Below are 11,661 nucleotides of genomic sequence, written 5' to 3'. Positions count from 1 at the left end.
ACCTATATGATTGTGTTCGCCCCATCCCATTGTTTAATGTAATAATTGTACCCCATGCCTTTGAACATTGTCACCCTTTCTGTGCTGCAAAAATCACACTTCAATTGAAGGGGTGCAGCACCAGGGCCATTAATGGCGAGACACATTTTAAAATCTCTTCCATGTGAAAAAAAACCGTACAACCGCAATCTCGAGTGTAAAATATAACATGTTAACAAATGTATAATGCATAGTTAATGACAGATTTCATAAACTAATCTATACGCTTATGCATTTCAGAATATACCTTAGGTAAACCCGGGGTCAAAATGTTGGGTTATAAAAATCTTTATGGTTTTTAAATAATATTATAATAAAAAATTATAAATATTTTTATTTTTATTATACTGATCTAAAACGTATTTGTCATACCTCGAAATGTTAATATTACCTATATTATTATTATGGATTTGATTCATTGTTATAAAAATCATTATTACTACATAAAAGTATACCTATGTGTATGCACCATGGCTGCAGCAGATTAATTGTGTAGGTACTTAGCTAACCTACATAGGTTGATTACAATAATATTACATAAAATGGTATCTATACTGGTATATAGTGGTTTGCACTATAATATGGACATTAGAAATTTAATGAAGTTATAGCCGTTTTAGGTTCCCACGATGTTAGAAATAAAAACAGTATAATATTAGCACATTTTCTTGGTGCAAAGTTTATAAATCAAGAGGTATATTAAAGAAAATCTTATAACAGAATGAGTAGAATTAATTATAAATCCTTTAGATTGGGGGGGGGGGGGGCACTGCAGGCTGCAGCACAACCGCAGTTGGTGACTAAAGTTTTGTTATGCATTTGACTTCTTGTGAAACAATATTCGAATTTCGGAAAGAAACTTTTGAACACGCTCCTGGCTCCTACTGTGTAAATCACAATATTAACCTTCCAAGTATAGTTTTGTTTTAAGTATTAATTTTGTTTTTTTTAAAACTGATCACAATGCGCTTTAAAAGCAAGATATATTAGTGAAAAATCGTTTATTATAGTTTTTAAACTAAATTTTGAATTTATGATAGTATAATGATTTGATTTTTATGCAATTTACTCTATATTTTATATCTCATCGCCAATAAGTGACAATATTAATATTACCAATTGAAAGTTTATTGTAAATATTCTTTTAAGTCTAATAATATTTCCTATACTTTACGAGTACATTTTTTTAAATTAAAAAGACACGGGAAAGATTTAGCTAAGAACCGACGTCGATTTAAGATACTTCTATGATTTAAAAGTATTTCATAACAAGAAACCTAGTTTTATAACATGTCGATATACGTTAATGTTATATAAAATATGCAAAATTGGTTTGTGAGAGGCACGGAGACAAAGAACCTTGTAAGTCGGTGTAGTGTGTGGACAATTTAGCTCCAAAAATAAAGATCTAGTCGCGCCAATCATATGGTTGTAACCCTACTTAATGAGTAATAATTAAAATTGTTATTGCAATAGTATTTTCACTAATCCCGATCTCTATATAATAATAAACATAATCCGTTCAAGGGTATCACTTACATCTTAAATATAATTCCGTATACCGTGTGTATATTTACCGAGGTGAATTAATTAAATTTCTTGCTCGCGGAGGTCTGATTAAATGTATTTTACCATATTGTCCAATATTTTTATAATATATAAACTACTTTTAGATCAATTTGCTGATTTTGTATTTTATGTTGAATTACCAAACAATAAAATTATATTGTTTGAGAAGTATAATATTTAGATCAAAGATTTAAATAATAAGTACAAATTAAAACTGAATAATTGGAATTTTATAATTGCACATTTTAGTATAGTGGATAATTACTAGTATATTAATTTAACTTTCACACAAATAATTAAAAAATATCTAAGTATCGAAGGTATATAAAATTAGAGATATATAAAGTTAACAGATTAATCTGTATATTTTATGCACGCATAAATAATTAGTTAAATATTTAATTGTATTATACATTTTATGGAACGACGTGCCGATGTGCCATAGACCCGAACGTCTATTATTATAGTTGTAAACTGTCTGATAAATGTTCTAAAACACGCGTTATTGAAAAATGTATAATATGTGTATAGAAAATAATCCGTATATAAATTGTTTGATCGACCAATGTGTGTTTTCGGTGACCTAATGGCCGATATAATTGCGTAAATCCGATGACACATTAATCTCGTTTTTTATTATTTCCGATACGGTCACAAACCGCCCGAAACCGTTAAAAAACGAGCCACCCCCTAAAAATATGTGATGGGTTTTAATTGACATGTACAACGCAGTGCAGGCGATGGCTATAGATTATTGCTTAGGTCAACCGATTAATCTGGTATGTTATATATATATATGAGCTAGTTTTAGCGTGTGTGTGTTTTACCGCAAATATATTTCTCCATCCATTTTCAGCCCTCTGCTTATATATATATAATAATATTATCATGTGTATTATTTCTGATAAACGGCGTCAAATTCATATAATGGACCAGATGTTTTGTGCGATAATACTGGAAATTCGTCTCGGCCTTTGGGCGAACACGAGCCATAACTAAAAGGTTTTTGTGCGTATGTGTATTTTTTACTTTGTTATTGAAAACCAGATATTATATTGTGCGTAGATGGATCGGCCGAATTTTGTGGCAATCGCACGTTTCCGGATGTATAATATAATTGGAACAGCTGTTGCCGAATCGAATCGAATGGCTTTACCGAGAATTATTAGCTTTGGCTGCGCGTAATGTGTTTGAATTATTTAAAAGTAGCTGCTGAATACAAAGTTGTCGCAGATTACTGTAGCATTAAATACCAAGTATAAAAACACCTGTCCGATTTCAACTGTTTGGAAAATAATTTTCATATTATTAGGTTATGTCGTCGGGCGATTTTCATGGAAACATATTCGCATATTGGTATTATAATTATAAACTTTAATAGGTACGTCTATTAATGTTCGGCTCAATCGTTTCAAAATATCAATAATATACAGTGGTTAAAATATAATAATGTATTTTTTTATTAGTTAAAGTAAAAATCCTTTTGTTTGTACTTTTAATATTGATAAGTGAACAAGTAGACAATTACTCTATCAGACACTTTAGTAATATAATGATAATTATGGTGGTCCATTATTGTTGAAGACAAAAGCCTTACAAATGTAGATTATTTTTAAATGAACATCTGCGGTATACTTTTTTTGTTGGAAACTATTTTCACACACGATCAATTTGTATTAAAATTCTTTTGATTGCCGTTTGGATTAATTAGCTTTGAAACTACAGATGCATATCAAGATAGCACGTTTAATTTCCATACGCTACACAATTATAAGATATATTATATTAGACAGAAATCGTTGGATCATTCATCTTATTACAATATGTGGTTTTCTCCTATATACGAATCCAAAAGTTCATCAAGAAGTTTAAAGTTAACGAGAAACAAGTACATATTTTATGTACATGTATAACTTACATAATAATATAATAATAAATACCTACCTAGGTACCTAGTTATTAAACTTGGATAGACAATGTTATAATATTATATTATTGCGTCATCTTAATAAAACATAAATGTTATACACGTTATACTGTTATAATATTTTAATGTCGGGTTAAAGATATAAATTGTCTAATAGTTCATAACTATTTTACTATCTATCTATTTATTTGAGCTTGACTAACATATATTTTCAATTTATATTATTTTATATTTATTTCCATACCACTATAATAATATTAATATTATGGCGTTTTTGTTATGTTTCTATTTCGATACACTTATAATTATAGGTCAAAACCAAAATGCATTATGTATGGTAAACATTGCATTGTGTATATTATATTATACAGATACGTAATCTGTGTACAAAATATCCCGTTTACGTCGTATTATAATGGTAGCTATTACACGTATTATAACCAGTAGGAACACTCCAGAATTAGATATAGCCTTATGAGCACCCATTACCAAACTACAATAATAAGCGATAATGAGTGGGTTGCAGCATCAGATTTTAAATTGAAAGCCCAACACTGGGATATATAATATGATAGAGGATATTATGTTCGCTCGAGTATGCTGGTATGTCTGAAACAATGACAACAATTCATTCGAGTGTTCAGCGTACACAATATATTATAAACCTTCATCAGATACAAATTTTGTTTGGGGTTGAAACTAAATCATCGTCGCCGATATAAACACTGTGTGTCACTAACATTATTCGTTTTGACGTGCACAATCGAATGGGTTTTCGTTACACGGTGTCCACGGTATACGTACGAAATATGCATTTAATATTATAATATTATTACATAAAATAATAACGTTAAATGAAAATTATTATACGTAACTAAATTACATTAAGTAAATTAATTATTTTTATTTTTATTCTTCAAAATGTAAAACCATTGAATTATTTTGTTAGGTTGGGTTAATTAGGTTTAATTACTAATAACAAAATAATTCAATGGTTTTATATTTTGAAGAATAAAAACAATTAATTTATGTAGGTATTGCTCGTACTCTATTAGGTATATCTTATTGACTTATTGTGTAGTACTAGTGTATATAGTAAAGGTATATATCAAATTTCTTTGGAACCAAACTTCCATTGATAACTGTGAATTGTTTTGATTATAGTAGGTATAATATAGTGTTAACATGACATGAGACAGTGATTTTTCTGGAGTATTTTGTTCAGAATATTATCAGTCGTAGTGTTATCTACGATTACGAGTGTTTAGGCTTTTAAGGGCATACAAATATAAATGTTGCTTTGAGAGTTGAATCACAAAATATGATTGATCCATTCTTAAATTTTACAAATTTACCACTTGAGAATTCTCAGTGTACTTATTTATCGCTTTAATATTCTTACACAAATGTACACTGTCTAAATTAATCGCCAGAAACAAGGTTTAGTTAGTGGCTTATAGTACCATTAAATGTTGTAAGTTATTTTCTATTTAATATATTTATACATACCTATAATACATATAGTTACAACCCACTTATTATTTATTAATTATTGGTATTTAAATTTTGATTTGGTTGAATCAAATGATGTTCATGAGTTCAAACAGACTGAATGTGAAAGTGTGTCATATAGTTATTATACATACATAATATACATGATAATAATTTATGTGTAGAATATTCATTGATTTAAAACCCGCCTTATCAAAAATTAGATAAAAAAGTATAATGTGCCATATTAATATTAAACACTTTATTTAATTAAGTAAATTTTATTTCTTTGGTATTATAATTTTGTCAACAACTTCCAATTTAGGTGAATATAAATTGTTATTATATGTACCCAACAGTATACTATAATAATATATGTGACTGGAATATAATTGTGATTAAATGTTGGCAGAAATGTTTTGTATGCTGCATGTGTGGTCGGTAATTTATTTCATTGATATTTCTGTTTAATATTTAATTATTAAATAAACTGGTTCAACCGGCAGAGTTAATTATTTTCTAGTATTAACCGATTTTAACAAAATGTTTTATTCAACATACCTATTATAATAATATATAGAACCTATTTAACAGATATGATAATTAATATACTTAATGAATAGATTAGGTATTTTAATTTTATTATCATATCCCTTGATTGGGATTCACCTATAAGATAATATTGTATGCATGAATGTTTTAATATAAATCCTAGTATTTAATTGAAGCATATCTACGATTTTCTTATTTTTTGGCTCGATATAAATATATGATTTTGTTATGTATATAATATATATATAATCAAAATGATATATATTATCATTATACTATTATCATTATATTTAAGATAATAAAATATTAACTTAATTTTACTGAAAATCAGCCCAATATACGTCATATGCAATAATAACGTGCTATTGAAAATAAACTGTATACGTATTTTTGTAACTTTACCAAGGTAACAAAGTATAATATTTTTGTATAAATGATTATGAATTATGGTTGTTTAAAAATCGGTTGCAACAATTAAATTGTACAACATCAATTTTATTGAGACGTTCCAAAGTTTTAAAATAGCTTAGGTACACCGAAACGCCATTTTTAAACCAATTGTTTTAAATTAGGTATTATTATTTATTACTTATATTTTGGTCGTGTAGAGAAGGTTGGTAAAATCTGTAACCAATCGTAAAATAGTTCTCTACTTTAATATTGAATTACATTTATTATTCATATATATAATATTATAAGCTATATAGCCTATAGGTATTAAGTATTAATATGTATTTTCATCCATTATAAATAAATATAGAAAATGTTTTCTAGAGTACTTTTATTTTTATTCCATTAGGTGCATATATATATATACACATACTTATGATTTTTTTACATTAAAAAACTAATCATATATGTACTACAGCTACAATTTATCATTAAATAATTTGAATAAGACTGTTTCAAATATATACAATTTATGATATCGAGTTTACCGATCAAACTGGTTTCGACTGTTATTTATTTAAATTCTAAAATACAAAATTAAACTCATATAATAATATTAACAATTCTAAATTTGTAGAGGACGCACTATATAATTAAGTCGTTTTTTACAGTGGGTATGGCCATTGCTTGTATTAAGGAAACTTCTAAAATGTGGTGTGTTGTGACAATTTTTTTTTTACTTACGTAGGTATATACAATTCAACTTTTATAATATACTAAATAAAAATACCTCTATATTAATATAAAATATATTATAATACACATTATACGCATAATAGAATATTTGTTGGGCATCGTATGATTTTATGGGTATTTTGTATTTTGTTAGTAATATCCCCGTCGGCGTTTTGGGGTGTTGTGTTAAGATTTTGGACAAAATAATTTAAAGTCGTTAATAATCATTGTTTATACATACCTATGAAACGTGATAATTATTTTTTACTGGGTTCTCGCTGCTATTTTTGATCAAAAGATAAGTTGTAAGAGCTATAAAATATCGGCTATAAAAAATATGTAGGATACCTATATTATATTATATTGTATAATATAGAACTAATAATAATTGAAGTCAGTGTTAATTTAGTAAGTGTACCAATAATTCAATACTTAAAAATATATTATAATATATAAAATCACTAAGCTATAAAGTTCCGGAAAAATATTACTATGTAATAGTAATATTACATAGTAATATATACCTACCTTTGGTAGGTGATGTAACTAATTAGTTTTATAGGTTTACATGAATAAAAAAACCTGAGTGTGTTTGATTTGTATTTTGAAATGGTATACTTATAATGTTAAAACCGAAGCAACGCAGTCTGTTATAGGTTAAATGCGGTTATATCGGTTATGGTTTACGTATACCATATTATATTGGTAGGTACAAGAGCGGTATAATATAATAATAATTATATACACATTTATTATTATAACTACTGTAAACGGGTGGATTTGTAAACAATAGGTGGTTTACGATGATGATTATATATGGAGGGGCGGCAAGAACATAGGGGGCACAATTCGGCACATAATATTATTATAATAGTACCTATACGCTGTAATCCGTTTACCGCAATAACCGATTTTAACGCATATTTCGTAGGTAAGTATATAAATATTTTCGTGAGTGAGCAATATGAAATCCGCGGGGTTGCCTCCCAGGTTCTGCTTTTTTGTCCCCTGCACCCCCGCCACCGCACGGGCCACCCGACCGCCGTCGCCCACAACAATATGATTACAATCCGTCATTATAGTCGTGTACAATAATATTATATAATATTATGCGTAATATATTGGTAGGTACGCGTATTATATGTATCAATTAATTAAATCTGATCTGCTCGGCTTATTAGTCAGATATATATTATGCGGTTGCGGGAAACCGGGTTTTTTTTTCGTACGATGTTTTTTATAATTTTTTTAACGACCAAACTGCCGTAATGCATCACGAACGAATTACCAAAATACTACCATAAACGCGCGCCACAGCTAGTGTTATAATATGTGTCCAATAATGTTCCCGTAAAATTTAACGATCCATACAAATATAACTATATATATATACTATTATTGCTATTATTTTTATTTTTTTTTTTATCGAAATACGATTTTGATATTATTACATAGTTTTGTTTCAACGGTCCAGCCCCGGGCGTAGATCCTAATATAATAATCGCCTCCGCGTGTCCAAATTATAGGGTTATGCGCTCATACAACAGCGCAACATAACAATAATAATAATAATAATCGATAGACCGATCGGTCGGTCGGACGGTCGCCTACAAATAATCACAAAACGTTATAGGTAGGCTTCAACCGATTGTGTGTATACCTACCCGTCTGCAGGCTGTGCAATGTACATTATAAATGGATGGCAGGCGACAATAAGTCGCATTGTCGGTTTGTTATTTATTTTTGTAATTATTATTTTTTTTTTTCATGAAAATAGGAGAAAAAAAATCGTGATTTTTTTTTCATTCCACGTCTACCTATAATGGAATAGTGCAGCTACAGTTTACCTCTATATAACATTATATACGTATACAGATTTGACCGAACATTGTAATCGTTATCTGACGTAGTCGACGTGAAAATAGTATAAATACTATGCATATATAAGTATAAAAAGTATATTGTGCATAGGTATACCCGCAAACCCAAGACGGTGGTAAATGTAGTAATAATAATAATAATAATAATAAAAAAATATACAAAAAACATTGTTGATAAACGGTGACGACGAATATTGTGCAGTGATGGCGTATATCGACACAATGAAAAATTAAAAGAAAAATAACGCGTAGCCCGTGACAAATTCAATCGTTAAGAATAACAAATATATAGGTACCTAGTATAATATTATTATATACCTACTTACGAGGTTTTGTAGTTTTGTATCTGTGTTGCAGGTATAATACGTCAAGACTATAATATTATGTATATATAGATACAACTGCACTTAAAAGTAATTACTGCCATCGAGTACAATAATGATAATTGCCGGTTGCGACTCCATAGCGGTACTACTGCTCAGTCTCATCGTCATTGACCATTGTACTTGCAAATATTGTCTTTTTTGCTGTCCCATTTTACCGCGTGTAAATGACCAGAAATCATCAAATGTCATTTTTTTTTCCATTCATTCGCTCGGAACGTGTGGAAGTTATGCAAATATTTTCGAATTCCGTTTAATCGATTAATGTACGCTGCCTATATATATTATAATACCTATATAGTTGTGTGTGTAGGTATGTGTGTGTTATTATAAAACGCAGAGACGTGAAATGTTTTGTTTTTCGTGAGCTTCCTTCTTTTATGCCATAAACAATAATATTCGTTTTTCGTTTCAGCAGTATATAGAGCGTTATATCGCAGTCATTGTTGTATAAAAATATACGTGTGCATAATAATATAATATGCGGATTTGTATTTAAATGCGGACCACCGCTGTGTCGTTGGAAAATCGGAACGAGACCGATCTGACAGTGCCGGCGACAGGGCGTCTGTGGCGACTTAGCCTTTTGCGGTTTTTTTTGCGGGAGACTTTCAGGTCCTGTCAAATAATGCTCACAATAACACCCCTCGCGCGCGGACTCCACCATCACGTCGGTGGACGGGGGGGCGTGAGGTTTTATTTTATTTATTTTTTAAATATTTAATACGGCTCATGGAGGATAATGTCAAACGGCCGCCGCGCCGTCGACGACGCCGATTCATCATTTGCCGGCAAAAGAATCTTTTTTATAACGCCACGTCCTCTTGTCTGCGCACCGTTTCAATATGATGCAAATTTTCAATGTGAATCGCATGACACGCGCGCTACAATGGTTTGAATGACAGCGGGGATATCGAGAGACGAAGATATTCAATTTTTTTTTTTTTTTACTTGTTCGTGACGCTTCAAAATGTACAAGAGACTCGTGTATACAGGCACGTATTTCGAGCACCCTCTTTGCCACCAAGTTCCCGGTTTGGCGGCTGTTGTTAAATCATTTTTGAACTAGGAAAAAAAAATATTAATAATAGGAATAACTAATAATAATAATAAATAAATAACTATATACGTTGAACGTTACACATATATTATGTTCGAATATAATAGATGTTTTTTTTTATTTTTTCCAATGTTCTTATAACAAAAACATATTCAACTATACGTTATTTAATATTAATAAGGTATATGTTATTTTCTTTTAAACTATGAGTAAAGTAAGGAATGTAGTTGCTTTACATATTTGATGGTTTTCTTTTTTTTCCAATAAAAAAGCTCTGAAAATGCTATTTATTAGAAATTGAATCTATTCGGTAGGTAGGTTAGGTATGTATACATACAGGGAGATTCATTAAGCGTAAAACACTCATTATCTCAAAGAATATTAATGTTTTTGAAAATATTTTTTTACATAGTTTCAAATTGTTAAAAAACAACGTTTTTATTAAAAAATTATATTTTTAAATATGTTTTATCCTTATATTTTTTAAGTTTTTTACTTTTTTGAATGACAGCATAGAGTTTTAATTTAATTTTCCAAAGCAGAATATTTTTCTAAGTATTTTGATACATAAAAATTGAATTTTGGACGAGTAGTTTATGAGTTTTAATTATTTAAAGTTTGACCAGCGGAGTAGTGGACAAACATTTTGCGGGGTAACCCAATACCACTCCACTCCACCTATCTAAACTTAAAATACTTATAATGTATGTACGTTATGGTACGTATTATGTATATTCGAGTAGCCCATTTTCAATTTTTTCTGCAATTGTGAATTGTTTACGTATCGTGAAACATACAATAACCTTAAAAAATACAATGTTGAAAAAATTTCGGCAATCTCTGTTTTATTTATTTATATTAACAACATACCATTTTTCTATAATAATATCGAGTTGCGTGATGATACAATTAGTGTTTAACAGAAACTTTTAACACTATCCAGCTTCGTCGACAGGCTATCCAAATCTACCTCCGATACAATTTTCAATTTTGCTCAATTACCTTGGACCGATTTTACCCTAATACTATACGTCGTCACTGTACTGTCAGTCTTTGGTCCGACTACTGGAATAACCTGGTGGCCAACTTTTCAAACAATTATAAAACTATTGTCCCTATTAGTATAGGACGTGCCTACCTCCATTATCATTATTCTTACTATTTACTATTAGAGTTTAGGTTAGGTTAAGCATTGATTATAAATACGTTTCTATACTATAGTTTTTTTTTTATAAATTGTCATTTTTCCTAGGACTCAACAATATAATATGTATTAGGTCTTTGAACTCTTCAGTACAACAATGTGTATATAAAATACACGTGTCTCCTCCCATAACATGTTCACCACCGACATCAAAAGAATGTCAACATTATTAATTATTTGTAAATTGTAATTATACTTAATCACGTTAGTGAATTTAGATATGTTAACCGCTATTTTTCGATTATTGCAACGAATAAAAATACATATTTATGCAATATATATATTACACACATAATAATATATAAGTACGTATATATAAATGCACATAATAAGCAGTGACTGTATATATTATAATAGTTTTTATTTTACATATAAACGCTCACTAGTTTTGCACGAGTCCAAAGCAAACTAACGTGGTTTTCAAATTTAAT

This window comes from Acyrthosiphon pisum, chromosome A2 (genome assembly GCF_005508785.2).
Source record: "Acyrthosiphon pisum isolate AL4f chromosome A2, pea_aphid_22Mar2018_4r6ur, whole genome shotgun sequence".
In the NCBI taxonomy this organism is placed as follows: Eukaryota; Metazoa; Arthropoda; class Insecta; order Hemiptera; family Aphididae; genus Acyrthosiphon; species Acyrthosiphon pisum.
Note: the sequence above shows the minus strand (reverse complement) of the source record.